Below are 26,009 nucleotides of genomic sequence, written 5' to 3'. Positions count from 1 at the left end.
CTGGACACCCTGGACACAGGCCCTGAAGTGCTAAGTGACAAATTCAGACTTGATAACTAGAACAAGCAATTCAGCTATCAGCCTCTAGCAGGATTTTAAAACAAAAGCAATCCAACATCAAGTTTAGTAACTATACTCTGTGTGACAGGTTCCCTACAATATATTGTCCGTGATCCAGTAGTGAAGTTGTGCAGACTTTGTACTTTATACAGCCTTCCAAAGGGCGTCCTGATAAATTCATTAAAATGTGCTCTGTATACTTACACCCCCTGGTAAAGCTACATAAACCTGGGCGAACCTTACAAGTAAACTCAGATCACCATTTATTATCCAAGTTGTGCCAATTAATAAGTAAGTCATTTGTGTGATATGTGATAGATAAAATTGTTAATGATTAAGCTTTGTGTTACTCAGCACTGTACTGTAGCGAGGATCTTTCATGCACACTGCATTGCTTCTAGGGCACATGGAAATGATCTCTGTTTCTAGTGTCATATAATTGCATGAAATGAATACCTGTTCTCCAATATATACTGTACATAGTTGTAAAACATAGAACATGCATCTAATTCAGCATTCCACATTTGTAAGGATGTAGATGGAAGTCACAATAGGCAGAACAGAGTAAGGCCGCATATACACAAACGTTACCAGGGTGGGCATACGTCTGGCGCACTGGAGAGTATGAGGGGTGCATACAGATGCACCATGCACTGCCATGCACACGGGGAAAGATAGGACAGATAGGGGTGCCACACATATGGGGAGACGTGCAGCCTGAAACTATGAGGAAGTGTCTCTGGTTTATCATGCTTGATTTAATAATAACAGTGCCTACTATAATAAAGCAAAACATACTATCCCCCGCAATAAATAAATTAAATTAATTAAGTTATTTGTCCTCCACAATACATTTACTTAAAATGTGCTAACTAAGGTACGGTTCATGTCTAGGCTAGTACCATTAGAAACAGATCATTGAAAAAACATAGAACTATAGAGTACTTTAATTCAGTCCGTTCATCCAGCATTTTCTCCATAAATTTCTCAGTAATGAGGTGACAGGATAATGCAGTTCGCAATCCTAATAAAATATTAGAGTTTTCTATGATTGCGGGAAGAAGGCATGCTATAGTGGGGCTAAAAATAAAACTAGTCTAACAGTAAAATTACCAGCCATATCAGCTGGCAACCCTGACCGTGATCCACCTGCGACTGCTTGTATATTCCCTTACCAAAACAGTTTTGCAAATTTCCAGACCTCGAACATCAGTCTCATCTTAGAAGCCCTGGAGTCATTGGCCCAGGTCTAGTAAACTGGCTGCCCCAGTCTTCTGTCTGACTTTGCACTGAAAACAGAGTCTTTGGAGCTTGTACATGTATTTATAAAGTGTCTGCGCCAGTTTTGTGTCGTGGCTGCACTGTGTCCGACAAGACAGAAAAAATGTGCACCAAGAGGGACGTGTTAGTACATCGTTGGAGTTTGCTACACATTTAATACGACGACTTGGTACAGAATTTTGTCAAGCATTGTACATAAAAGGTGCACCGAAAAAAGAGGGCTCACACTCTCCAAACAGTGTAGGGTGCGTCTGATAATTGAAGACAGTGCTCCAGCGTTCATTAATCTGCCGCACAATGTCCTTTGCTAGGCAAACTGCACTTAATGAAGTTTGTGTCACTTTTCATAGATCTGGCCCATTGTCTCCTATTACTGTTCTGTTCTGAAGTTTTCAAAAGTAATGAACGCAGTTACTACAGTAAAGTACTACAGACCTCTATAAGTCATGTCATGTGCATAGAATTGTAAACCTTTTTTTTTTTGCACAGAATTCAATTTCACATTTAGATATTAATGGACTGACAGTCCATTAAGTGTCAATGCACATTTGCCAAGTTATATAAAGTGTTGTAGAAAAGTGATAGGAATATGCTGTCATACTATTGATTATGTAAGAATTAATCATATGAAATTGTATTACTTAGTTATATTAAAAAAATTATAAAACATTTTTCCACAATCCATCAAAGCTGCACAATCCACAATCCTTTTTACCTACATCATTTAAACTTGGAAATGTATGTATGCACTTTTGTAATATTTCTAAATCTATTATGCAAGAAGCAGCAATGTTTCATAACGGTATATTGTTAAGAACCTGAGAACTGTTCTCATATGAAATCTAGTAGCATGAATACATCTACCAATAAACTTACTGATAATCTGCTAACACAATACCATATCCATCGTTAATAGAAAATATTAAAGGCTTAAATTTATCTAGGATTACTATAAATCAGGTGAAGGATATTTAATGCCATGTGTACACTTACCTCAATAATGTAGTAAACAGCACCAGGGATAACACTGTGTACATGCAACAAAAAATATGATGATATAATAACTGTAATATTTAAAATAAAATCAATTAAATTTAATTCCTGATTTTTGTCACATACTTTTATCTAAAAACCTGAAGGACATATTTTATATTGTTTGCAAAAGGCAAATAGCAAAGGGAATCTGGAAGCATAAGCTTTGTGTGTAGATGAGCATGCAAAAGATAGAATTAGTCATGTGATAAATTAATGGCAACTCAACCCAAGTTTTTGGATTTTGTCATATGTGCCAGGCCCAGTCCAGTCATTATAGCAAATTTAGCTCCAAACAAGCAGTAAACAAATATTTTCATCACAAAATGAGTAGTAATTGTCACTATTGATGTCCAATGCCTGTTATGTGTGCTATGGCAATGGTGGAGCATTCCACTGATTCAAAGTAAATGAGAATGCTGTGCTACACATTTGTATACAGGATTAGGCTGGCTCTTTAGAGCACTACAAAATGCTACACTGAGTACATGTTTTGACATAAAAATGTGCCCCAAAATTCTAACAAAGGCTACCTTATTTCAGCATGGTTATAGAGTTACCATATTACATTAGGGTCCATTTGTTATGGGTTCATTATAAACATTATAATCAACCTTACGGATTAAATGTTCTTAACGTGCATGAAACCTTCTCTGACTGTATCGGTAGATACTTTCTAAACAATGTGTGATGTTCATATTTACAAACAAGAAAAAGTAATAGAATGTTGACACTGCTTTACATGAAAGACTTGATATCAACTGTATATTGGGGTAGCTGGAATGTTATGGTTCAGACATGTGCAGCTCAATATCAGAATTCATTATGAATTCTTTATTATAATCATCAGTGTAAGGAAAATAAACATTTAGGTTCCATTATTATTGTGGAAACATTTTAGTATACGTAAATCTCTATCTTTCTTCCTAAATTCTCTCTCATATGTTTATATAAGATTCTGGAAAATGTGTGAAAATATAAAACTTGTAAAAGTCTTTACTTATTGAAATTACCACCACAATTACCTTTGAGGTCTTTTCCAAAAAGTCCATATTTATGCAGGATTGTCATATACTTTTAATTAATATAAAAGTTTTTTAATGTAAAATAGGTAAATGATATTCATCTCCAAACAAAAATGGATTCGTTGTACAGGATCCTCCAAAGCTTACATCTAAGGCTAAGGCTGAGGCTTAGTGACAGCTACAGTTCAAGCTTAAGACTTTTGCATTAAGCTACAAAAGGTCATAATGAACCAAAGCTTTTGAAGAATCAGAAAACTTAAATACATCTTGACAAATTTAAAGATTGAAACATTAAAATCTAATGGTTTTATGCATTGTAATAAGAAAAGTGACAATGGAAATTCAATACTAGTTCTATAAAGATATATACAGTTTTTATATCACAAATGATCAATATATTATTTATGTGTATCAGCTTTTTCTTACAGTTATCTATGTTCAAAGTTTTAGATGTGTGATCATGTCTGTCTTAAATATAGAAATACTTTTAGGCATACTGCATCTATGTATTATCAGCACAGATAGAAATATACCACACTAAATATCTAAAAGGGACAAAATGATATATTTTTGTACATAGGAGCTGATAATATAAACCCCTACTCCTTCAGAATGCACGTAGGCCCACATATATAAATGCATGTGTGCATGTTACTTAAAAGAAATATTGTATCTTCTGTCTACTGTGTAAATCAACCATTTGCACCACAGTGTCATTTGAGCCATTGATGTTATTTCCTAAAAGTGGAGTTAAACAAAAGTGGTTATATAGCTTGCACCCGGTCAGGATTCATACATATTAATAGATTATGACTTTTTAAAGAGTAGCTAAATTTTTGCACCATTTTTAATAAACAAGTGGTGTAAAAATTGAAGAAATATTGCAAATGTTTGCAATGTTGCCACAATTAATGTTAGCTACAAGTATATTCTACTGCACCGCAATCATTTTCTAATAAAAATATTTAATATCTAAATTTTGTAATGTAGTAAAAGTTTAAAAAGCTAAAAGCATAATGTTCATATGAAATAACTATTTACTAGAGAATATAACAGTAGATACAAATATCTATCTATCTATCTATCTATCTATCTATCTATCTATCTATCTATCTATGGGAAAACCAAGGCAGCACAACCTATGGCTTTGGGTGCAAATCTTTGGGGGTAATCCGTGGCAAGGGGTCCAAATGTAGTTTCAGGAAAAGCAGCACACATGGAGTGCTGCTGCTTTTCCTGAAACTATCTATCTATCTATCTATCTATCTATCTAAATCCAAAAATTGAGGCAGCACTCCAAATAGTGAATGGAAAAAAGGAAGGGTTTATTCCAAAAATCGGCTTTGGAATAAACCCTTCCTTTTTTCCATTCACTATTTGGAGTGCTGCCTCAATTTTTGGATTTATATACTTGTTAGTCTTCTACCAGGACTGCTGAGTCTTTGCACCCCCCCCCCCTTGTTAGGGGTTCTATTTCTGACGCTGTGCTGCTCTGAATTTTTTCTTCCCTATCTATCTATCTATCTATCTATCTATCTATCCATCTATCGGATATGTGGAAAATTTAATTGTTTTGAGCTTTTAAGGTGCTCTGTAGTCAAATTAAAACTCAAATATTCAGTTTTATATTGTTACATAGAACAGGACACAATTCTAAATGTTCAAAGTACAGGAATTCTAATAATTTTATTGTTGTATTGTCCTTTTTGCTTCTTTGATGCACAGTACAGAACAGCACATTCTATGTTCACCACGAAATGGCAGTTTTCAGAAAAACTCCAGGGGACATGAAACAATCTCATAGCATCTCTAGGTTTGTTTTTATGTAGGTTTGCCAAGTTGCCAAGTACATATTTGCTTTGTAAGCAGTAACGTTTAACAATAGTTTTATCATTTCTATCCTGCATGTATTGTTTGTTTCTTACTGGGGTTTTGTGTGGCTTTTATACTATTCTCAGTATTTTTTAGTCTACGATATAAATTAAAGCATGCATGTCGAAACCCACCTACTTAATATATACCTATTTCTATATAAATGTATCCCTTTTGTATTGAGGTATCATAATTCATTATTTCTCTTATTATCTTTAATAAATGTGAAAACAATAGCAAGACAATTACATTTTGAATGATAAAAAATAATGACTAACAATCATATACACAACAACGAAAAGCAAAAGACTGCAGTATTTGATAGCATTCTAACATCATGTATGCAGAGACCTATAGATTACATAACTAACTTAATGGACATGTCATTTCATATTATATGCTAATTAAACGTAATATATCTGCATTCATGAGAAACTGAAGATTGAAAGTATTTACCTTGCACATATGTTGGTCAGGTAATGTTCATCTGGAGAGAACTGACTGTGTAACATGTTTTTCATGCCATGCTGGGGTTGATTCTCATGATCCAGTTGTGAAAGGAGCAATTTATTCAGCAAAGAGTAGGCAGCCGAAGTTGTGGCACGTACCACTCATCCTGTTAACCATGAAATATGTATTGTCATCTTGACATGTTCACCATTTCTCTTCCTCCATCACCTTCAAGCCAATCCATTGCTTTTCTTTTGCAAATTGAGTTGAAAAAATAGTTACCTAGGAAATTTAGGAAGTCACTGGTAATCATTCTGCTATTAGGAGAACTGATTGAAGCTATAAAGACAGGGTTCTCTGTAGATGAAGTAAGCCCCAGTTAGTGTTTGCCTTGGACAATTAGTAAACCAGATGAAGCTGAAACATATGTAACAAAAGAGAAGCTTAAGAGGAGCCGCAAAGTGTTTAAGTATTAGGGATCTATGTGAAGCTAAATATTTTTGTGTCAAAGACAATGCATCTTGTCTAGGAATGATACCTTAATGGGCTACCAAAGAATATTGGATGCCAAAGAATAGAATATCATTAAAGAAAAGATACATTTATCAATTGCTTATCCTTAGGCGCTGTCTAACATACTGCATCACCTTCCAGTCAGCTGTTGGAAGAAGCAGGCAACATGTTGCATAGAGACATTGGGGGACATTTATCACTACCTTTATGCTAATTGTTAGAACCAAAAAGTCACACATTTTTTGCGCAGAGACTTATTTGCACACTTTGCGCATTGGTGCACAACTCGTGGTGCACTGTTTTTCAATGGATTTGTTGTATTTATCTTACAAATCCAGCTGTTTAGACCAAAGTTAAATGTATTTGCCAACTGGGACTCTTAAAAAAAGTTGCAAAACCTAAACAGCACTGACCTGTCTAACTTCACCACCTTGAAAAACATTTCAGGTAAAAAAAAATTTAAAAAGTTCATTTCAGACAGAAATGTAAAAATGCATTAAAAACATTTTGCTTTATTTAGACACATAAAAAGTTGTGCAAGTTTTGACAAATAGACAAACTGCTGATTACAATTCCTTTTACTTTTTTGGAAAGTATTTCTGCCTGAATGGAAAGAACGTTTAAAATCAACTTTTATTAATTCTGTTAAAAAGTGGGCCTAATATATCCCAAAAATACACTAAGATCAAAATTCAGGCTCTCGTGCAGACTATCTAGGACGATTATAATAGTTGTATTCAAATCGTTCTACTTTGTATATAGCTTGCACGAGACTAAGTTATTTAGGGTCAGTGTGTGACTTAGACATTAGTCAATTTTCAGCTGGTCTTCATTCATCACAGCACCACGTCATGCACGCACAGCCCTAGCCAAGTATTCTCAGTTGAGAAGTGTTCAGACTGTCTCAGTCATACATTCGCCTAATCCCTGCCTGACGCATTTCTACATGGATCCCTTTCGGCCCATGAGTCATCAGAGGCTATTGGACACTGTATTTAGGCTTTCAAGAGTAGTAAGCGACATGGACTGTCTATTTCGTTCATGAATCCATATCTGAACATGTTGGCACTGTGGCTTTTTTTGGAAAGGAATTTTTATTTTTGAACAAAAAAAACCAGCTAGTGTCTTTTGGCTGCAATATGTAGACAATATAATCAAAAGCATTATTTAAAGAAATGGAGAGTCCTTTTGGACTGCTGGTGTGAGACTTTTTTGCGCAAAAATGTGCAACTTTTTTTTTAAAGAATTGGTATCCTACACACCAAGGAGCAATGTTAGCCTAGAAGGCACAGGTACAATTTAACAAAAGGAGAATCCACTTGACACAAAGTAGACTAATAAACTAGACAAAAAAAGAACTAGACAAATAGAAAACTAGAAATAGAAAAGATACATTTCCCCAATTGTACATACATTAATTGGGGGAGATTTACAAGCTGTCTCGGCACAATTTTGTGTGTAATTTGCAACAAAAATCTGTCTTACATTACTTTCATGACTTATATTAATGGTTTTAGACCTTCTTTCACCACTTTTCCGACTAGCACGACACAGGGGTTGTGGCTTCTGTAAAGGGGGCATCACTTTGTGGTAGAAAAGTAACGGCTCCAAAATTTAAACAAAAGCACCTAAATATATTATCCAGCATCAGACTCGGTGATAAATTTGGCACAGAATCAAACTGTCCAGTTTAACTCTGCACTAGTCCACGTTGCAATAATTTTGATAAGTTTCCCCCATTTACTTTTTCCACAAAAACTGTGCCAAATTATTATTGACTGGATAAGGCATTGCAACTCATGTGTGTGTAAGATCATTTGTTTGCCACTGTTAATCTATGACACACATTAGAGGGTGTAGATTTGGCACAGTGGGTAGGCTTTTTAAATTTGCTTTGTAATGTTTGGTGTTTTGCTTGTGTCTTATTGCTATGAGAAAAATTAAAGACGCAGTCTTTGAAGCTATTCTTCTTAATGCAGAAATGAATAGAGAAGGTAATCATAGTAAACTGCAATATATTTAATTAACGAAAGCAGCTTCTCCAAGCCTTTTGTCTGTTTTTTAGTGCTGTAGTGAGTAGTATATGTGAAAGCCTTCTGCGGTCCTTCCAGGAGACTGATGACTAATCTTTTACCTACCAAGAGCATATTTCCCTTGATCATCCAGCTCTTTAAGGAGAATAGACTATTCAAAGACTGTCTATAATGAGTGTAAAGTCATTCAACATATTGGGGGATGCGCCGGCATATGATAGCCCCGCTGACCCTCCTCTTGATGTATCCAGCGGCAAGCACACATTTGAGAAGGTGCTGGCTGCAGCAAGAGTGCCGGCACGGGGACAGGACCGCTCTGCACCAGCCAATAGCCCCACCTGCCGCACCTACTCCTCTAGAGATTTTTAAGTGAACCACCATAGGGGCACTTAAATAGCCAATGCAAATACCACCTGTATTTCCTTTTTATAATATAAATGTTAAATCTGCAAGAAGTTATGGAAAATAGCCTCTTTCTATAGTTAACGCATTGCTGTTTGTTATTTTAGTGGTGACTTTTTATTATGGTAATTTTTTTATAGACCACTGAATACTTCAAGACTCTTACTACGATCTATTTTAATTACCCAAAATTGTTAAAAAAAACCAGACTGATTCCCCATCACTGTTTATTCTTGTCTAATTTTCCAAGACACAAGAAGGGGATCTGACAGGTAACTGAGAAGTAAAATATTGTCTACTTGTATTATCATTGCTTTGCTTAGTCTAATGAGGTCAGTTTTTTACTAACCACTGTAGAAAGGAAATGAAGCGATGGGATGAATCAGGGTAAAGGAGGTGCTATGTGACAAGCTTAAGTGTGACCTGATTGAATTCTAACCAAAACGGACAAATGAGAGTAAAACCAAGAAGCTCTAACTGAAATGAAAAGTTGAATTAAAAAAAAAGTAGAAATATTTGGAACAGACTGAAGAAGATAAAACAGGGAAATGTGCCCTGGCATGATGACTTGCAAAAACTTTAGCACATTAAATATCAATGATTAGCCTGGACATTTCAGTTATGTTAAGCAATATATTAAATCATATCAGTGTTTTAATAAGAACATTTCATTCATTCTAGAAATAGTAAAAATTATTACATTGCAAGTTTACTGCCAGAGGCGTAACTTAAAGGAAACCTACCATTTCAAATGGTAGGTGTAAGCTGTAAACACCGAGCACCAGCTCAGGGTGAGCTGGTGCCGGTGCTTAGTTTCGTTAGTGTTAAAACCGCGGTATCGCGGTTTTAACACTTTTTAAACTTTATAGCATAAACTGCTTCGGCGCTGCGTGCGCATGATTGTGCGCGCGCCTACATAGGAAATGCCGCAGGCGTTGCGCGCGCACGGTCGCGCGCAGCGCCGAAGCGGCTTCTGCTATAAAGTTTAAAAAGTGTTAAAACCGCGATACCGCGGTTTTAACACTAACGAAACTAAGCACCGGCACCAGCTCACCCTGAGCTGGTGCTCGGTGTTTACAGCTTACACCTACCATTTGAAATGGTAGGTTTCCTTTAAACTAGCAGGTTCCCAATGTAAAATTTGAAAAAAAGCCCTCACCTTTTAACAAAATCCTATGGGTGGCAAAATGTAAAAAATGCTTCTTTATTTTGAGAGATCAGGTATTTTAGAACGTGGCCATTCCCAACGTGTCTATTATTCTATTTATTTATAAATGTATTCTAGCGAATAGCCAATGATATGAATTTTTTTACTTCTTAATTTTTTGCTTTTGAGTCCTAAGTTGAGTCCAATAGCTGATACAATATTCTTTGATACGACATAGGTAATAGAAATTAGTGAATGAGAGGCCTGGAAGCCTGTGAGAGCTTCTGTGCTGATCACGGCAGATGCAAAATAATTTAGATTGCCCCCATTATAAATTGAGAACCTATAGGGGTCTGAATACATTGGGGCTTATTCAATAAGGGTCGCGGATCGCACTTTCGTTGGACTGTTTGCTGTTTTTGGGATTTGCACAGTTTTGACAGGTATTTAACAGGGGTTTGCGCAGGGATTGTGTTGCATGCGATCTCCTTCATGCCAATGTGACGTCATAGTGTGTGTGCTCATTGCAAGATCAGGAAGAGGAGATGAAGCAACAGTTACAAAAGCCAAAGGTGATTTATGAAGTGATTGCGCCACATTTGTGTCTGTTAGGATCAGTGGATCCTCTGGACCACCGCGGGAGATGTAACTAGCCAACACCCGGAACCGGAGCCCAGCGGCACCTGGTATTCACCAGAACCCGCCGCAAAGCGGGTTGGACTTGCTGCGGCAGGATACCACTAGGTCGTTCCCAGGTGTGACTAGCCCACGGTGGCAGCCGAGGTCGAGGTACCTTAGCGGATGACAATCTCGTAGACAGGTCCAAGCACAGGGTCAGGGCAGGCGGCAGAGATGCAACGTCAGGTCCAAGTCCGGGGTCAGCAACAGGAGGTCCAGGAGGTGGGAACAGGAACACAGGCACACGGAACACAGCAACACAGAGGAACTCAGGTAACACAGGACTCAGGAGCGGGAACACACAGGAATACACAGGAACACAGGAATACGCAGGAATACACGGGAACGCAGGAATACTCGCTTGGAAGCTTTCTCTAAGGCTATGAGGCACAAAGATCCGGCAAGGAACACAGGAAGAGGCAGGATTCTTAAAGGTGAGGTGTTCAGCCAGTGCACCAATTAGCGGTGCGCTGGCCCTTTAAATTTTCGGCAGGAGCCGCGCGTGCGTCCTAGGAAGCGGGGACGTGCGCGCACGGCAGTCCGAGGAAGCGCAGGAGCCGGGAGAGGTAAGAGAGACCGAGCAGCAGCGGGGGCACATGAAGGAGCATGGATGCGCCCGCGATCCGTGACAGGGATCGCAGGAGCACCCGTGACAGTGTCACAGTTTCACTATACCCAATGTGATACAAAATTCTGCATTGAAAGAGGGATTCCAGTGCAGTCGGACAATGCAACACATTTATCACGCAGAGTTCGACAGGAATATGTTGCACACCCTATATTAAAGGTGTATCCAAAAAAGTTGGTGTATTCTGTCAGAGCAGTGCAGGGAGCTCCAGATTCATGAAGAATGGGCACCACAAATCATAAATCTGGCGCCCTCTACACACTACACGAGCAAACTGCATATTGTGTCACAGCTGCACTGCACTGTTTTTAGTAAAACTGGGCCAATAACTTTTCCCATTTTTTTGTAGTAAAATTAGGAGCCATTGCTTATACACGAGTATTTACTGTACGGGGGGGAGTTCTGCTGCAGAGGGCACAGGGGTTGGGCCAGTGGTAGCAGTCCACACTGCTACACTCCTACACTGTCTTGAGATCTGGTCTGCATGGTAGCCAGGGTGGATGATTTTTGCATCCAGGGAGGCTTTCCTAAACAGATTGGTTATATGAGGAGGTTTGAAGTTTATCATTAAATTACTTTTCTGAACTGTACAAGTATGTGTGTGTCTGCAGTTTTAGTTTATCATATGTACTGTCTGTATTTATGTGTCTGTCTGCAGTATTAGTGCATCATATGTATCGCATGTATGTATGTGTGAGTGTGCTGTATTAGTGTATCATATCTATAACATGAATTTCTGAATGTGTCTGCCGTATTAGTGTATCATGTGTATTGCATGTTTATACCGTATATAATCAAGTATAAGTCAACCCGAGTAGAAGCTGAGGTCTCTTATTTTGCCACAAATAACTGGGAAAACTCATAAGCATAGGGAGGAAAATACATTGGTCACAGTGCCCCCGAGTAATGGAATGCCAAGCAAACTCCCCCAGTAATGTAATTCCCCATGCATACTTCCACAATAAAATGCCCTGTAGCAGACCCCCTAATAATGAAATGCCCCATGCAGTCCCCCTAGTAATAAAATGCAGATGCTGCCCCCCTAATGATGGAATACCAACCAGCTCCCCTACTGATGAAATCCTACAGCCAGCCCCTCCTAGTGATGGAATACTCTGCAGCATTGTTTTAGTGCATAATATGTATTGCCTGTATCTGTGCATACGTATTGCCTGTATGTGTGCTGTATTATTGTATCATATGTATTGTATGTATGTATGTGTGTGTGTCTGCAGTTTTAGAGTATCATATGTATTGCCTGTATTTATGTGTTTGTCTGCAGTACACCGCATATACTCAAGTAAAAGCCGGCCTGAGTATAAGCTGAGGTCACAGCCGCCAGCCAGTATAAAGTTGACCAGCCAATATCCCCCAGTGAATAGCCTGCCAGCACCTGCCCCCCAATATATAGCTTCTTTGTGAGGGGACCCAGAGTACCCGAAGTACCCAAATAGGCGCTGGAGCATCTGAAGTAACAAGAGGACCTGCTGGGGAGGGGGGTCGGAAAGGTGAGTACAGTGTTCATTTTTTTATAGACTTGAGTATTAGCTAAGTTTTTTGTTAAAATTTTTGTGCTGAAAAACTCGGTTTATACTCGAGTACATACGGTCAGGGGCGTAACGATCGCGGTCGCAGGGGTGATAACTCGGCGAGGCACAGTGGGCAGATGTTTTAAAGTGTGACAGCCGCGGGCCTTCCCGTTACAGCGCACAGACTGTTCTGCATCTTGCCCGTGCACTGGATTCAGGGGGCCTGGAGCTGGCACAATTCAAAATGAGCACAGGCCCCCGCTCCGCCCAATGTCCCCACCTACCCCACACTACACACCCGCAGGCTTAGTGATGCGTCTGCCTGCGCCGGGTCTGCTGAGGTCTATGACGCGGCACCTGACCTGGCAGACGCGTCATCAGCCGCCGTCTGCACCGAATTTTAGGATGAGAGAAGGCGCGATGAGGAGCGGAATAAGGTAAGAATTTAATTTTTTATTTTGCTTAAATATATGGGGCAATGTTTCTATTGGGGGGGGCATAGGTGAAAGTTAGGAAATGGCTATTTGCGGGGATATTACCTGTGGGGTATTAATTATGGCTACTGGTGGGGGGGACATTAATTATGGCTACTGGTGGGGGTGAAATTAATTATGGCTTCGGGTGGTTGGGGAGACATTAATTATGGCTACTGGTGGGGGGGACATTAATTATGGCTACTGGTGGATGGGGGGACATTAATTATGGCTACTAGTGGATGGGGGACATTAATTATGGCTACTGGAGGATGGGGGGACATTAATTATGGCTACTGGTGGGGGGACATTAATTATGGCTACTGGTGAGGGGGGACATTAATTATGGCTTCTGGTGGATGGGGGGACATTAGTTATGGCTACTGGTGGGGGTGAAATTAATTATGGCTTCTGGTGGTTGGGGGGACATTAATTATGACTACTGGTGGGGGGGGGGGCATTAATTATGGCTACTGGTGGATGGTGGGACATTTATTATGGCTACTGGTGGGGGGACATCAATTATGGCTACTGGTGAGGGGGGGCATTAATTATGGCTACTGGTGAGGGGGGGACATTCATTATGGCTACTGGTGAGGGGGGACAATAATTATGGCTACTGGTGAGGGGGGTCATTAATTATGGCTACTGGTGAGGGGGGACATTAATTATGGCTACTGGTGAGGGGGGACAATAATTATGGCTACTGGTGAGGGGGGACATTAATTATGGCTACTGGTGGATGGGGGGACATTAATTATGGCTACTGGTGAGGGGGGACATTATTATGGCTACTGGTGAGAGGGGCATTAATTATGGCTACTGGTGAGGGGGGGACATTAATTATGGCTACTGGTGAGGGGGGACAATAATTATGGCTACTGGTGAGGGGGGACATTAATTATGGCTACTGGAGGATGGGGGGACATTAATTATGGCTACTGGTGGGGGGACATTAATTATGGCTACTGGTGAGGGGGGACATTAATTATGGCTTCTGGTGGATGGGGGGACATTAATTATGGCTACTGGTGGGGGTGAAATTAATTATGGCTACTGGTGGTTGGGGGGACATTAATTATGGCTACTGGTGGGGGGGGGGCATTAATTATGGCTTCTGGTGGATGGGGGGACATTAATTATGGCTACTAGTGGATGGGGGCACATTAATTATGGCTACTGGTGGGGGGACATTAATTATGGCTGCTGGTGAGGGGGGACATTAATTATGGCTTCTGGTGGATGGAGGGACATTATTATGGCTACTGGTGGATGGTGGGACATTTATTATGGCTACTGGTGGGGGGGACATTAATTATGGCTACTGGTGAGGGGGGGCATTAATTATGGCTACTGGTGAGGGGGGACATTAATTATGGCTACTGGTGAGGGGGGACAATCATTATGGCTACTGGTGAGGGGGGGCATTAATAATGGCTACTGGTGAGGGGGGGGGCATTAATTATGGGTACTGGTGAGGGGGGACAATAATTATGGCTACTGGTGGATGGGGGGACATTAATTATGGCTACTGGTGAGGGGGAACATTATTATGGTTACTGGTGAGGGGGGCATTAATTATGGCTACTGGTGAGGGGGGGACATTAATTATGGCTAATGGTGAGGGGGGAATATAATTATGGCTACTGGTGAGGGGGAAATATAATTATGGCTACTTTTGACGGGGGACATTAATTATGGCTACTGGTGGATGGGGGGGACATTAATTATGGCTACTGGTGGATGGGGGGACATTAATTATGGCTACTGGTGAGGGAGGACATTAATTATGGCTACTGGTGAGGGGGGGACATTATTATGGCTACTGGTGAATGGGGGGACATTAATTATGGATACTGGTAGATTGTGGGACATTAATTTTGGCTACTGGTGGATGGTGGGACATTTATTATGGCTACTGGTGGGGGGGCATTAATTATGGCTTCTGGTGGATGGGGGGATATTAATTATGGCTACTGGTGGGGGGGACATTAATTATGGCTACTAGTGAGGGGGGACATTAATTATGGCTACTGGTGGATGGGGGGTCATTAATTATAGCTACTGGTGAGGGGGGGCATTAATTATGGCTTCTGGTGGGGGGAATTAATTATGGTTTCTGGTGGTTGGGGGAACATTAATTATGGCTACTGTTGGGGGGGGGGAATTAATTATGGCTTCTGGTGGTTGGGGGGACATTAATTATGGCTATTGGTGGGGGGACATTAATTATGGCTACTGGTGGGGGGACATTAATTATGGCTACTGCTGAGGGGGGACAATAATTATGGCTACTGGTGGGGGGGCATTAATTATGGCTTCTGGTGGATGGGGGGACATTAATTATGGCTACTGGTGGGGGGGACATTAATTATGGCTACTGGTGGGGGGGACAATAATTATGGCTACTGGTGAGGAGGGACATTAATTATGGCTTCTGGTGGATGGGGGGACATTAATTATGGCTACTGCTGGGGGTGAAATTAATTAAGGCTACTGGTGGTTGGGGGGACATTAATTATGGCTACTGGTGGGGGGGCATTAATTATGGCTACTGGTGGATGGGGGGACATTAATTATGGCTACTAGTGGATGGGGGCACATTAATTATGGCTACTGGTGGGGGGACATTAATTATGGCTACTGGTGAGGGGGGACATTAATTATGGCTTCTGGTGGATGGGGGGACATTATTATGGCTACTGGTGAGGGGGGGGCATTAATTATGGCTACTGGTGAGGGGGGACATTAATTATGGCTACTGGTGAGGAGGGACAATAATTATGGCTACTGGTGAGGGGGGGCATTAATTATGGCTACTGGTGAGGGGGGGACATTAATTATGGCTACTGGTGAGGGGGACAATAATTATGGCTACTGGTGGATGGGGGAACATTAATTATGGCTACTGGTGAGGGGGGACATTATTATGGCTACTGGTGGATGGGGGAACATTAATTCTGGCTACTGGTGAGGGGGGGACATTAATCATGGCTACTGGTGAATGGAGGGACATTAATTATGGCTACTAGTGGATGGGGGGACATTAATTATGGCTACTGGTGAGGGAGGACATTAATTATGGCTACTGGTGAGGGGGGGTCATTAATTATGGCTACTGGTGAATGGGGGGACATTAATTATGGATACTGGTAGATGGTGGGACATTAATTATGGCTACTGCTGAGGGGGGCATTAATTATGGCTTCTGGTGAGGGGGGGTCATTAATTATGGCTACTGGTGAATGGGGGGACATTAATTATGGCTACTGGTGGATGGTGGGACATTTATTATGGCTACTGCTGAGGGGGGCATTAATTATGGCTTCTGGTGGATGGGGGGACATTAATTATGGCTACTGGTGGGGGGGACATTAATTATGGCTACTGGTGAGGGGGGAGGGCATTAATTATGGCTACTAGTGAGGGGGGACATTAATTATGGCTACTGGTGGATGGGGGGTCATTATTTATAGCTACTAGTGAGGGGGGACATTAATTATGGCTTCTGGTGGTTGGGGGAACATTAATTATGGCTACTGGTGGGGGGGGAATTAATTATGGCTTCTAGTGGTTGGGGGGACATTAATTATGGCTACTGGTGGGGGGACATTAATTATGGCAAATGCTGAGGGGGACATTAATTATGGCTACTGGTGAGGGGAGGGGCATTAATTATGGCTACTGGTGAGGGGGGGGCATTAATTATGGCTACTGGTGGGGGGGACAATAATTACAGCTACTGGTGAGGGGGGACATTAATTATGGCTACTGGTGGATGGGGGGACATTAATTATGGCTACTGGTGGATGGGGGGACATTAATTATGGCTACTGGTGAGGGGTGGACATTAATTATGGCTACTGGTGAATGGGGGGACATTAATTATGGATACTGGTGAGTGGGGACATTAATTATGGCTACTGGTGGATGGTGGGACATTAATTATGGCTACTGGTGGATGGTGGGACATTTATTATGGCTACTGGTGGGGGGGGACATTATTTATGGCTACTGGTGAGGGAGGGACATTAATTATGGCTACTGGTGAGGGGGACATTTAATTAGGGTTACTGGTGAGTGGGGACATTAATTATGGCTTCTGGTGAGGGGGGGCATTGGTTACGGCTTCTGGTGGATAATCATTGTATAGAAATAAAAAGAATTGGATGGCACTCACCCAAATCCTGTGGCATAAAAAGTTCTTCTTTATTGAAAAAATCGAGACATCACAAACAGGTTGCAGTGGGGAGGGAGTGATGCATGGTGCTCAGAGAGAGGCTACGGCCGTTTCGCGCTGTCTGCGCTTCTTCCGGCCTCCATGTGGGGATTAAAACAATGCAGGCTTTTAAGCTCCCAGGGTGGGATAAACACCCGCCCTAATCGTGGTTATACACATAGTGATAGGTTCAATACAACAACACATTGGTTGGGCGGCACCAATCATATACAGCCTAAACCAAATGGCTAAAACTCACCTGGGGTCCATGTGCGCCACACCTCTACTCGCCTTAACAGGTGTATCCGTGGTTTACGGTGCCTTTCCGGACTCGGCCGGTAGCTCCGCCCCCAACAGGATGTTCCACGTGGGAAACGTCACCTGACCCTAACCCCACCCACCGCACGCACGGGTCACATGACGCGTCACCGTAGTAACCGCTGACGGCGTTCTAGCGACACTATGTGAGTGACTCAGAGATGGGGGGGGGAAAGGAGATATATGGGAGAGAGGATGTGCATGCACGTTGGCCACAGTAGGTGATACAAAGCCTTGTTACATTATGGCGTACATGTGTTTAAATAATTTCATTCTATTCTATGTAACCACTTACGTGAGCTAGTATATACCTGTGGATTAAAAACAATAAGGTGGGTACGACTTCCACCTAATCACCCATTATGTACATTGCAATAAGGATATAAGTTGGTAGTGAAAGACATAGAAGCTCTCATTTACAAGCAAGACAACCATAATATGACAAAAGAGGAATATCGAGCATTAGAGGCACTAAGAAAAGATGAGGGGGTTATAGTGAAACAAGCTGACAAGGGGGGGGATATAGTAGTAATGGAAAGTGCCAATTATAAAGCAGAAGCCATGAGATTATTAGGGGATGAGGTAACATACAAAAAATTACCCGGGGACCCCACACAAAAATATACAATACAATTAAGAACATTTTTGAGATCACACGTAAAAAAAAGCACACTATCCAAACAAATGGCAGAGAAACTACTACCCCCCTTCCCCAAAAAACCAGAGTGGTACTTCTTACCAAAAGTGCATAAGAGTTTAGAGAACCCGCCGGGGCGCCCGATAGTAGCGGGTATTGGCTCGTTAACGGAGCCGCTTTCACAATATATCGACTGGCTGTTAAGGCCAGTCCTGAAAGATATCCCCTCATACCTAAAGGACACAAATGAGTTCCTTAATGCTTTAAACCAACAGACCTGGAATGAGAACTGGTTATTAGCGTCTATTGACGTAGAGAGCTTGTATACCCGCATCCCCCACGAGAAGGGGGTACAAGCAGTAAGAGAGGTTATAGAAAACGGCCAAAAAGGGGAGGACTACACAAGGTTTGTTCCTCGCTGTGTTTGAAAGTAAATATATTTACAGTACTGACAACCCTTATATTCCATACATCAAAATGTATTGGAGATATGTGGACGATGTGTTTATTCTCTGGTCTGGGACCAGAGAGTTGTTTGAAGATATGGTCAGATCCTTGAATAATTGTAATGATATGAACATGAGGTTCACCCACACGATCAGCGAAAATACCCTTGAATTTTTAGATGTGCTAGTGGAAGTAAAAAATAACGAAATCTGCACGTCTGTACATAGGAAAAAAACAGCAACTAATTCCCTACTGCATTTCAATAGTTACCACCCAAGCCATGTCAAGAGAGCGGTTCCCTATGGACAGTTCCTCAGGTTGAGGCGGATCAACAATACAAGGGAGGGTTTTGAAGAACAAGCAAAAGAATTAAAACAGAGGTTAAAGAAAAGGGGATATCCCGACAAATTAGTAGATAGAGCCTATGAAAAAGCAGGAAAAAAAGAACAGTTGGATCTATAGAAAAAAAGGAAACAAAAAAGAGAGGGACAAGAAAGGTTTTCCTTCACCTTTGACTTTTCACCAATGGCAGAGCTAATTAAAAAGGCCCTAAAAGACAACTGGCATATAATCGAGAACGATGCAGAACTGACTTCGATAGCAAAGGGAGGCCCCTTGGTCAGTTTTAGGAGAGGTAGAACCATCAAATCCAAACTAGTAAAAAGCTCCTACACTTCGACTCCAAATGTGAAAAATTGGTTAGAAAAAGACTCCATAAGAGGGAATTTTAGATGTGGCAGGTGTAAATGTTGCCCACACAATTTGGCCACAAAGGTGGTAGAATATGGAGGACAAAGAGTGGAAGTGAATAGCTTTATAAATTGCAAAACCAGTTTTGTCGTGTATGTCCTGATATGCAACTGTAAAAGATACTATATAGGTAAAACAATTAGACCCCTCTATCAGAGGATAAGAGAACATTTGAGATCAGTGGAAACAGGTGTAGGGGCCCCCCGTCTCATACAACATATACGTGAATGTCATGGAGGAGATATAAAAGCTTTGAAATTTGCGGGTATTGAGGTCATAAAAAACTTAGAGAGGGGAGGAGACAGAGAACGCCTGTTATTACAGACAGAGAATAGGTGGATCATACGTTCAAATGCCATGGGACCAGACCAATTGACTGGGACATTTTTCTATAAACTAAAATATGATGTTCGGGGTCTCATTGACCGAGCCTTATATCCTTATTGCAATGTACATAATGGGTGATTAGGTGGAAGTCGTACCCACCTTATTGTTTTTAATCCACAGGTATATACTAGCTCACGTAAGTGGTTACATAGAATAGAATGAAATTATTTAAACACATGTACGCCATAATATAACAAGGCTTCGTATCACCTACTGTGGCCAACGTGCAAGCACATCCTCTCTCCCATATATCTCCTTCCCCCCCCCCCCATCTCTGAGTCACTCACATAGTGTCGCTAGAACGCCGTCAGCGGTTACTACGGTGACGCGTCATGTGACCCGTGCGTGCGGTGGGCGGGGTTAGGGTCAGGTGACGTTTCCCACGTGGAACATCCTGTTGGGGGCGGAGCTACCGGCCGAGTCCGGAAAGGCACCGTAAACCACGGATACACCTGTTAAGGGGAGTAGAGGTGTGGCGCACATGGACCCCAGGTGAGTTTTAGCCATTTGGTTTAGGCTGTATATGATTGGTGCCGCCCAACCAATGTGTTGTTGTATTGAACCTATCACTATGCGTATAACCACGATTAGGGCGGGTGTTTATCCCACCCTGGGAGCTTAAAAGCCTGCATGGGTTTTAATCCCCACATGGAGGCCGGAAGAAGCGCAGACAGCGCGAAACGGACGTAGCCTCTCTCTGAGCACCATGCATAACTCCCTCCCCGCTGCAACCTGTTTGTGATGTCTCGATTTTTTCAATAAAGAAGAACTTTTTATGCCACAGGATTTGGGTGAGTGCCGTCCAATTCTTTTTATTTCTATACAATGGTTTGGACTATTACTTTTTTCTGGAACATTGGCACCACAGTCAATGGCACACAATCCTGAATATTGAGCACTAACCAGTTGGTTCCGTGCTTAGGTCGCCAGTGGACTATGCACATAAAGTGGTTGATGGAGGTGCCGCAACCGGCTGTTTTTCTTGTCTGAGAAAGTGAATTTCTGGTGGATAATGTTCAATGTTTTTATGCATAGCGAAGGGGGCCCTGTTGGGGACTGTTGGCTGTTGGGGACTCTAGTTATGTCACTGCATACGGTAATTGTGTATTATATGTATTGCATGTATGCAGGGTTGGCTCCAGGTTTCTGTAGACCCTTGGGTGACAGAGCCTTAGTAGGCCCCTTTACAGTAAACTCACCTGGCGGCATAAAAAATTCAGAAACTTTTCCCTAGTTTATCACACCAAAATATTCCCTAGTTTATCATACAAAACAACCATATGTACTGTATGTATGAATGTGTGATTGTCTACAGTGTGCATTTGCATTGTATTTAATGTACAGGCATTGTAAAAGCAATATTTGTGCAATGTAAAAGCCTAAAAGCAACATTTAAAAGTGGTCTAAGTGTATTCTTATGTATTTGTAGAGCAAGGGACTATGTGTAAATTATAGTTAATAAATACACTTATACAGGCAGTATACAAGATAGGTTCTGTGGGTTTGTTCTTAAGTTGAGTTTGTATGTAAGTCGGAACTGTATATTTTATCATTGTAACCCCAGACAGAATTTTTTTGGTCTCTGTGGCACTTGGATTTTAAAAATGTTGGGTTGTCATGAGAACCAGAATTTACACTAGAGTTTAATTGCAGACACCTTTAATAACTGTTATAACTGTTTATTGTAGCCTAAGGATAAAGTACAGTAAATTCCCAATATCCAGAGGTCCGTTTGTAACTAGGGGTCGTCTGTATGTTGGGCGTTCTTAAGTATTGTTTATATATGTATTTTGTTTATATATATATATATATATATATATATATATATATATATATATATAATATATAAAGCTGAGTGTATTTGTGTGTATGTATGTATGCATGTTCGCTAAAATAATCTCCACCATCACATTTACAATCACAAAATTTTGCACAGCCACTCTCTGTGACTCAGAGTACATCATACACTAGGTTTTGAGCCAAAATTTTAACCCTGCGTTTTCCTAAATAGAGCTATTAACCACCTTATACAGGAACCATTGTCTGCTGCTGTGGCAGTTACAAGCTGAGCCATGTTTGGTTGCTGTTTAGTAAACAACTGTGGGAAAATGAAACTTGCGCTCTGATTGGTTGCCATGGCCAACTAGAACAGTTCTGCTCTCAGACACTTCTGATAAATCCCCCCATAGACAAGTGACAAAAGTCAGAGACAAATACAGAGATAAACTTTCTGCCATTCGTTAGGGGCTATTCAAAACAGTCAAAGACAGAGACAATCAGAGACAGACAATGTCAGAGACAACGACAGTCAGAGACAGACAGTCACAGTCAGCAATAGTTTGAGACAGTCAGAGACAATCGAAGACAGAGACAGTCTGAGAAAGACAGAGACAATCAGAGACAGAGACAGACAGAAACATAGACAGTCGCAGACAGAGACACTCCGAAACACAGTCAAACAGTTGAAGACATTATCAATATTGCTATATACTGCAATGCAGTAGTATTGCAGTATATGATATGAGCAATCAGATCCTGTAGGGTTAAAGTATCCTAGAGGGTGTGAAATAATAGTAAAAAAATATTTTTAAAAATTCTTTTTTTTTTAAATGTAAAGGTTTAAACCACCCCCTTTCCCTAGATCATTATTAAAAAATATATATTTTTTTTAAATGTAAAGGTTTAAACCACCCCCCTTTCCCTAGATCACATAAAAAAATAAACAGTAAAAATCATACACGTTAGGTAATGTCACCTCCCAAAATGCTTGTTCTTTTAAAATAAAATCCTGGCTGTGAACAACATAACAGAAAATAGCACCCAAATCGCCACTTTTTTGCCATTTTATAGGTCATATAATTAGTGTATAGGTCCCAAATTGATATAAATAATAACGCCAGTACGTACCGCTGGGTGAAAAAGTTATTGGCCTCAGAATTTGGCAAAATGTCAAATATTTTTTTTCGTATGAAACATTTACATTTTTTGAAATCTGCTAAAACCTAATAAAACCTGTATAAATGTGGTATCCATGTGATCCTATCAACACAAATAAAAAAGGGGAAGTGTCACTTGGAGAGTAGAATGAAATCGGTGCAAGAAAAAGCAGCAAATGTGTTTTTTTTATCAATTGCACCGCACTTGGAATTTTTTTTCCAGCTTTCTAGTACAATTTGTCCCACAGATAACAAGCCCTCACACATCTCTGTAAACATAAAAATAAAAACTTTATCAATTCTGGAAAGAGGGGAGTAAAAAACAGAAATGAAAAAATGAGTCTTGTAAGGGTTAAAGTAAAGTAAATTAAAATTATTATGAAACATCTTGCTAGTATCACATTTTGCAGGATGGGTTGATTTGAATATAATATTCAATCTTACATCCATAAGCCTCTTAGGCCTATGAGAATTCTTCTATTTGGCACTCTACGTGGAAACATTGTGAAATGAATAAAAAAAGGCAAACCTTTCCCTACGGAGATACTCAGAATAGCCCCTAACGAATGGCAGAAAGTTTATCATGGGGTTATAAAAGTCCATGACACATAGTTTGAGAGAGAATGTCTGCATTGTTTGTTCTTATTAATACACTTCTGCTGTGAATAAACCTCTAGATATTGGAAATTGATGAGATTTTGAACTAATATGTAGCGATTTGTGAATCGATTCGAATGAAGTAGAACTTCATTGTGCCACACTGTGGCCTATCATAATGTTACCGCCTAAATAAATTGTCATCGTGCCACTCTCTGACCTCATGCTGCTGCCACCACCTCCACACTCTGTCATTGTGCCACTCTGTGGCCTCCTGCTGCTGCTGCCTCCACCTCCACACTCTATCATTGATCAACAATGTGGCCTACCATGTTGCTGCCACCTAAAGAATGTGTCATTGTGCCACTCTCTGACCTAATGCTGCCACTGTTGTAACCACACTTTGTCATTGTGCCACTCTGTGGCCTACCAGGTTGCTCAACCTCCACACTCTGTCATTGTGCCACTCTGTGGCTTTCTGCTTCTGCCGCCACCTCCACACTCTGTGGCCTACCATGTTTCCGCCACCTCCATAATTTGTCATTGTGGCACTCTGCGGTCTACTCATGCTGCTGCCAACTGACCGCTGTCTCCCTGGAACACCATGTGATTTCCATAATGCTGTTTTCACCCTCCACCACTCTATGACGTTGCCACTATGTTTGGTTTTCCCCTTCATTTAACAGAACAGGTTCTGTCGTAATCTATGAAATCATCTGATGTCAGTGTAAAAAGAGTGCACTGATGTTATAGTGGGATCTTGGTCCTCAGATCAGTCCTTTCGAGATGGCACAGACATTACCTTGTCAGGCTGCGTTCCCGCTTCACTTATTTGGTGAGGTTGGCCTCTGTAAGTGCCCATGGAATTCAAGAGTGAAGCAATTCTAAGAACAGCGGGTGCCATGTGCGTGTCATACTAAAACACAGCATTGTTTGAAGACCAAACCACGCTCCCTATGCATATTTGAGCATGGCACAACGTTCTACAATAGCAAACAGGCTCTCTGCAGCCAGGAAATATCTGTTTTAACGTGATTCATCACGATTCGATTCAGGTCGAAACAAATTTTTTCTTAAGATTTGGCAAATCGGGTCGAACCGAATTTCAACAAATTCACCCATCTCTAGTTATATGTCTTCATAGTTTACAATTGCACACTGTTGGCTAGCTGCTCTTTTCAAATACTTAATAAAAAAGTCAAAGTTTATTGAGAGAAGTGAAACACAGTGCCCACCCAGAGATAACCCCAGATATGATAGATTGTATAAGATCCGGCCCATATAGACTATCTCAGTGCCCAATTTATGAAGTGTATACTCCAGAGAGGCACATATCAATTGACGAGTCCCTGGTACATTTCAAAGGGAGACTTCAGTTCTGCCAGTACCTGCCCAATAAGAGGGCAAGGCATGGCGTGAAGATGTATAAGCTATGCGAGAGTGCATCAGGGTACTCTTTTAAGTTCAGTGTATATGAAGGGAAGGACTCTAGAATAGTGCCCCCAGAATGCCCCCCCCTCCTGGGAATTGCTGGAAAGGTAGTCAAGGATTTGGTGCACCCACTATTGGGCCAGGGATACCACCTCTACCTGGACAATTATACTCGCACTACCCTGTTCAAGTGCCTTGCTTACAGACAAACTGTGGCATGCAGCACTGTTAGAAGGAATCAGAGAAGTCTCCCGAAGTTGCTGCTAGTGGAAATGCTCAGAAGGCATGAGAGCCGAGCACTATGCAGCGACTCAGTATTGTGCGTTAGATACAAGGACAAGAGAGAGGTCCTTGTATTAACAACAATACATGGGCACACCACCACCCCTGTCCTAGTACGGGGTACCAGTACTTAAGCCCCAAGCTGGACTGTATTTTGGATTATAACACATCAGATACTTTTTACTGAACCCATTTTGGTCTACAGACACAGAAAGATTGTTTTTCTCTTCCTGGTTTCAGCGATTTTTCACTGATGTCTTACTGAACCATTCACTTCAATGGGCTCTTTCACACATGAGTTTTTTTCACTGAAACTTATTCTAGGGGGTCACTCTAAATATTAGCTATACCATGATAATTTCTTGGCACCAATTTCTTTTGGTATGTGATTGGGAAATTTTGTGCCAACCTATGACACAAGCCTCCCTGCATATTAGTTTCTCATCATCATATACATAAGTTTAAGACTATCACAGTCCTGGGCTGTAAATATATTGTGGCCTCCCTAACAGTCAATGACCTGTGCATAAATATGTAATTGATGTAATGTAAACTTGCAGCCCTTCCTGCTGCTGCTAGGCAAGGGGAGGATGGAGAGAGCAGGCGGAGGGGGAGACATGTTTCGCTCAATTGTAACTGTCTGCGACATAGCAGCACTGAGGGCCTCTGTAAACACCCATCAGAGACCCAAACAAATATAAGAAGATTACCACAGTCACAGTGCCTGGATCTATGAGTAAGTGTCCCTGGTTTATCAATGCTTGATTTTGATGGTACATATACATTGTATTATACACAACTATTCATTTACCTTATTTGTTTGGCCCCCTCTAGTAGACTTAATAAACCACTGATGCTAGACATGTTAGTCAAAGGATATGA

General features: G+C 41.0%; 1 long non-coding RNA gene across 2 annotated transcripts in view; it reads right to left on the bottom strand.

The window, feature by feature from the left end:
* Positions 1-21,970, bottom strand: part of LOC140083501 (uncharacterized) — a 33,801-nt gene extending 11,831 nt beyond the window's left edge. Inside the window, exons 1-4 of one of the 2 annotated variants that reach the window (XR_011849941.1) lie at positions 21,906-21,970; positions 6,003-6,077; positions 5,727-5,886; positions 2,335-2,368 (exon numbers count right to left, since the gene is read on the bottom strand). This is a non-coding gene — a long non-coding RNA (uncharacterized lncRNA). Of the gene's footprint in view, positions 1-2,334; positions 2,369-5,726; positions 5,887-6,002; positions 6,134-21,905 lie in introns of those variants that run through there. The other variant, XR_011849940.1, reaches the window with a different exon arrangement.
* Positions 21,971-26,009: the final 4,039 nt, after the last annotated feature.

This window comes from Engystomops pustulosus, chromosome 1, assembly GCF_040894005.1.
Source record: "Engystomops pustulosus chromosome 1, aEngPut4.maternal, whole genome shotgun sequence".
Lineage (NCBI taxonomy): Eukaryota > Metazoa > Chordata > Amphibia > Anura > Leptodactylidae > Engystomops > Engystomops pustulosus.
This window is presented reverse-complemented; position numbering and strand designations above follow the sequence as displayed.